The 6,000-nt window shown below is 36.8% G+C and overlaps 1 long non-coding RNA gene across 3 annotated transcripts in view; it reads left to right on the top strand.

The window, feature by feature from the left end:
• The first annotated feature begins 3,655 nt into the window (after window positions 1-3,655).
• LOC311604535 overlaps window positions 3,656-6,000 on the top strand; it is a 61,164-nt gene continuing 58,819 nt past the window's right edge. For all 3 annotated transcript variants that reach the window (XR_014781547.1, XR_014781548.1, XR_014781549.1), the window contains exon 1: window positions 3,656-3,753. This is a non-coding gene — a long non-coding RNA (uncharacterized lncRNA). The remainder of the gene's footprint in view (window positions 3,754-6,000) is intronic.

The raw sequence follows: 6,000 nt of genomic DNA, 5'->3' as shown, positions 1-6,000 counted from the left end.
TTCAGAAAAAAAATAAAATAGAAATTTGCCACATTTATGAAGTTTTTAAATTGCCAGGTGAGGCAATAGAATGAAAGAATACTGATTGCTTTTCATTCTTGTATCATTTTATTTTAATTAATTTAATTGTCTAATGGTAGAGGCTCTTAGTAAGGTGTAAGATAGAAGCCTGAAGTAATCAAGTGAGTTATAAGCCCTTCTTTGAGGTTTATTCATCCATCAAACATTTAACAATGGATTTTTAATTATTTTTCTTTTTAAAAATTAATATGATAGTTTTATTCTTTGTGAATCTCATACCTATAAGATGGATTTTAGTCATATCCAATGCTCCTACCAGTTCCTCCAGTTCTTTTCATGCATTCTTCTATATCTCTTCTCAACTTCACCTCCCTCCCCCTTTAATGCATCACAGAGTTCTATTAATGCTGTTCAATGAACATGGATATAAGACTATCCGCTGGAGCATGAACAGCCTACCACGGGTCACACTCCTCATGGGAAACTCTCCCTCATTCCGAAGCCATCAGTACTCAATAGCTTTTCCTTGGGACCTAGAGAGCCCCTCCGATTCCTGGTGGACTGTTTTATTGTCTTGATCTCGTGCAGGTTTTATATAGGTAATCATTGCTGCTGTGAGGTCATGAACATACTGGTTTTGTCAGACCAGAAGGCACTTTTTAGAAGCAGTCTTCTGCAGTCTTAGAATCTTTCCACACTGTGTTCTGTGGAGATAAAGTGTTATTTGGGTGGGGGGTGTCCTGCTCTGTGTCCCAAATAACAACACAGAGACCTATTAGATTTATCCAACAAACTTTAAAGCATTAGGACCCTCTGTGTTAGTCTGGTTACTTGCTATAGCTATATTGATTCTGCCTGAGCTGCTTCTGCTCCAGCAGGCCAGTCCTCATGGCTAGTCCCTCATGGCTACATCCTTTCCCTCCCTTTCTTCCTGGTTCCTGCCTAAGACCCCCAAGTCTGGGAACGGAAGTCCCACCTTCCTATCTCCTCTGCCCAGTCATAGGCTGATCAGCCTCTTTATTAACCTATCAGAGACAGTTGGAAAGCAGTGTTTACACAACCTTGATAGAGGAGATTCTTCATAGATAAGACAATGCTGGTGCCCAGATTGTACCCAGATCTGAGGTCAGAGAAATCAGCATTTGAATACACAGTGCACCAGACCAACTCCAGACTCTCCTCTGTTATATTCTCCTCACCTTGACAAAGGGGGTTATTTAGAACTGAGCGTGCCACAGTCTCTTACTCTACTTGACCAGTTTTGAATGTTTGTGTTATCTAGCACCCAGCACTCAAAGGTGTTTCTCTGAGAAGTGCTGGGAGCTGTAATAATCCCTTGTCTAGAGAATGTTCTTAGCATGATAATAGTAGTAGATTATTTGTGAGGGCCGCACGATGTCAGTGCCAGACATGAATTCTTTTCTGTGGAATGAGGCTTACGTCCAATTATAAAGTGGTTGCTTACACTATAACAACCATGCCTCCGTTGCGCCTTTAGTCATATCTTACCAAGCTAATTATTATAAATTTTTAAAAGACAGAAAAAAAGAGTTGCAGAACTAAAGGTAATAAACAATAAACAAGTATCAACACACTGGATTAGAAATATATTTCAGATATATAGCTATAGTTGAGGTTTTCTGAGAATTTTCAGAATAAAATTCTGAGAATCAAAAATGCACACATTTCTATTTATCAAATATTGCCATTAATCTCTATATCATCTACCTATCTTTCTGAAAGAACATCTTGCTTGTAGCCCCAGGCAGTCTTTAAGTTCTTTATACATGAAGATGGCTTCAAACCCCTGGTCATCCTGTCTGAGGCTATGATGCAATGCTTGCGTCAGAGGCATATGATACAACATACTATACAAAGCCTGTTTTCAGAATCAGAGTTCTTATCATTACACTATTAAGATGCACACACAGCTTGCTTTCATAGTCAGAAGCAGTATATTTCTTGAGACATAGATATTTGAAAGAGATTCAGGGTGGTGTTTTCAGACTAACACCATTTCCATTAATTCATAACTCCTATTTGCTATTCCTTGCTTTCCTTTCCTAGGATTGTACATATTTCGTACCTCAATATGAAGCATATGGCATAAAGAACATATTTTCCCTTCCCCTATTCTTGCTTTCCCTTCTACCAGATAAGCACAGGTCCAAAACTAAAAAGCTCTGCTCGAAAAGCAATGCTAAAAACAATGGAATTAATACAATGCTTAGTGCCTGGAGACAAAATATGTCTTTCCTTCCATCCATAACTGAGGAATAACACAGAGAAAAGGCTTGAGTTTTTAAAGCTAAATAGGATTTTGTTAGGACGATACATGGGAAGGCATTAGCACAGGAAAGAAAATGATCAATAGAAAAAAGTCAGAAAATAATGATAGTTGAAATAAAGAAAAAAAGATAGAATAGAGACTTTGGGAGACAGATAGCAACAAAAGTACATAATAAGTAGATGATAAAAATAGATAATACAGGGGGAGGAGGTCCCCCTCAGTCACAGTCATAGGGGAAGGGATTAAGGGGAAAATAGGAGGGAGGGAGGAATGGGAAGATACAAGGGATGGGATAACAATTGAGATGTAATATGAATAAATTAATAAAATATATTTTTAAAAAATTAAATAATACAACGAAAGTATAGAAAAATAAAACGTTTTGAACATAAGCCTGAATTTAAATACTAAAGAATTCCTTCCAAAATTTTATGACAAATTTTACGATGGAGTTAACCTTATAAATTTATTTTTGGGGTTCTACACATGCTTATCCATATGGAACTCCTAGGATATAGTCACTGTTTGAGCATTGGTTCAGGCCACTTAAAAAATGAAGTGTAAGATTTACTCCCAAAATAACAGTTGATATGAAAGTAAGGATATTCAAAACCTTGGTATGTATTAGTTTTAAAATACTAAAAAAAAAAAAAAATCTTAGACATGGTGATAAATGTCTATTCCTAGCGCTTTGACAGTAAAGGAAAGAGGGTCAAGAGTCAAGGCCAGTCTATAGATATATACAGATATATTTATATAGATATATATCTGTAGATACATAATGGTTTCTAGGCCATTCTGAGCCACACAGCAAGAAACTGTCTCTAGTAAACAACAACAAGAAACCCGAAATGAACAAAACAAAACAGGTTGACACAACAACAATAAAATACAACTATCCTTAAATAAGGAAGATAGTGTCTTAAAAGCTCCAGGAACATTAAACTCTTTATAAATTTTAAATTATGGCTGGTGAAAATGAAAGGAAAAGGAGGAAAGACACTCTCTTAATTTCCTTCAGTGTCTTATTAACCATTTCAGTTTGGTTTCCATTGCCCTAACCTACTGCATCGTGATCCCTGACTTTAGCATTTGCCCTATATGCTACTCCCTACACTTTGGGCCATAAATCAAATAACCTATTGTTTTTGAAGATCTCTTCTATGTACCTTAAATAAAATAATTTGTCTTCCTTGTTATATATGGAATAACGCTCCGCACTGAGACTGATGAAACTGTTCTCTTGATTTGCCCATATATGTATGTTTTGGTTCTTACTCTGGAGAGTTGCTCTTTAGTGCTAGGCGTCACTACTGTCTTACACTGTTTTACTTTTAGCATGCAAGAGAATGCCTACATATCAATACATAATCAACAGGCAAGTGATGCTGCGGTTACTGAATGAATATACAAATTGACAACTCTATTTGAAGAAATCACAGGTATATAATACTTTGGGCCTCCTGGTTCATTCATATTCATATTCCCTCTCTCCCTCTCCCCCTCCCTCCCTCCCTCCCTCTCTCTCTCTCTCTCTCTCTCTCTCTCTCTCTCTCTCTCTGTCTCTCTCTCCCTCTCTCCCTCTCCCCTGACTCTCTGTCTCTCTCTGATGAAGGCACCACTGCCACTCTCTGTATTTTCAAAGGAGATCCTCTTTTTTTTTTTTTAAATCAAGATAGTGGTTAAAAAGTAGATAAAAATAAAGGAAAATAACAATGCCACAGGAAAAAAAGAACCCCTGAGCTTTCAAAGACTTGATCCTCGTATCCCATTTCTCAAAATAACTGCGGGAATAACCTAATACCTCTTTGATGCATTTAAGCTCGTGTTATGTGCCTTAAAGCCCTCTACTTTCATGGTGTTAATGCCGTGACCATGAGAAGAACACACAGATTTGAAAACACTGACTCACCCGGCATTTTCAGCTCTGTTTTTGCCAATCTGGATTGTACAACAGGCATTTGTTTGGGAAAGCCCAAATACCCAGAATGTCTCTAAGTGGGTCAAGCAGCGTTACTGCCAGCCTCATGGTGCTGTTACCACAAAAATGAGAGATTGAAGTCACTCATGGTGGGTGTATGACTGTGGGACAAAAGCTCAGATGTTATCAGGAAATATTTATTCATGGTCCAAGCTTGCAAGGATTAATCTGGATTAACACCTTCTGCTTTTAGGAAATATGTATTGTACTAACTGTAAAACAATATTACTCAGTCCTTGTAGAGTACAGAACTTTATTTATAGCTCTTGGGATAACTATTTGTTTTAAGACCTTTGACTGAAGATCTTTGAACAGTTAATGCTTATCCCAAATTCCCATAAATTATATCCAAACGGTGGACTGTTGTGATGTTGCATGCTATAAATCCACATGTCCCAGAAAACATTATTGTATGTCTGTGTGTGATGGGTGCTGAAGGAGGGATAAATTACAAAGGAGGAAAAAGACATGTTGACATTAGGATAGGAATCAAATTTTGAATGTGAAAACATTTGTTCTTGAAACATAAATTAGGATAAGGCATGTGACCTGAAATGTTTCAAAAGTCATCAAAGGCAATACAAAAGAAAAGATGTAAGATATGTTGCTGGATTTTGTGACATTGTGATGTACTTATAGAAAGCCTAAGAGTTTATAATTGGACAGTTAAGTGTAATTTCATTTTTTGGTAATTTTTTAGCTCGAAAGGGAGAATATGGAAAGCATCTGTTCAAAAGGAAAGGAACTTCTGACTCACCGAAGAACTAAGCTACAATTTTTGTGCAACTTCAGCTTACTGAAAACTAGGGTCCGCTTTCAGTTTTTCGTATTTGATATCCGTGATAATCTTTAGAAGCATTTGGCATTGTAAATTTGTAAGCAATGAGGGTTTTCTGAAAATGTAATTTAAAGGAAAAGTGTAGAAATCAATATGCTAGCATTAAACTAGGTCTCATCACTCTCACTCAGATTTTCTACTTTTCCTGGACTTTTTAGCTTCCAAATCCATTTATGGTCTTGCTTTCCTCTTCTGTGTTTGCATAAAAGAACAATTGTGTTATTATAAAATGCATCTCTTTGCATATAGAGTGTTCCTGGTTCACTTATACAGGCTGTAGGATGTCAGCTTGATCTCAGTTCTCAAATGGTACACATCCATGGGATCGTTTCTATTCTACAAGGCTCTTGGTGCTAAAATATAGCTCTAATATGCAGGGTCTGGTAGAGCTTTTCATGAATCATAATGTTTGCAATAATCCAAAAGGAATTGATGAAAATTGTCTCAGAACTTTGTAATAATACAGAAAAAAAAAAGATTATGATGGGATCAAAATGTATAATAATATTCCCTCTTAATTATCAGTAAACAATTCCAAGAACACAGGGAGCTTGGCAGAATAATTGTTATTCAGCTTTGTATGCCCTCACAGTCACAGTGGGATCCTATGGCTTTTAAAGTTGCCCTAGACTTCCTCCCCTCTCTCTTACTCCTCTCTGAACTCAGTCTGCCATAAAGAAATATGATTTGTCTTGCAGACTGCTTACTGCTGCCAACCTGCCGGCAAACACAGGGCAGAATTCTGTGGTAATACGATCCACGTAACAGTTGAACATTTCTTAGCAAAACAATTTTTAGAACCTTTTCTCTTTCTTAAAAAACCTTATGAGAAACACATGGTTTCTTTTAGATGGAAATTATTCTAAATAC

The sequence above is a fragment of the Acomys minous genome (assembly GCF_964271855.1).
Source record: "Acomys minous genome assembly, chromosome: 9".
NCBI classification, from domain to species: Eukaryota; Metazoa; Chordata; class Mammalia; order Rodentia; family Muridae; genus Acomys; species Acomys minous.
The sequence above is the reverse complement of the archived record's forward strand: the minus strand, read 5'-3'. Positions and strand labels throughout refer to the sequence as shown.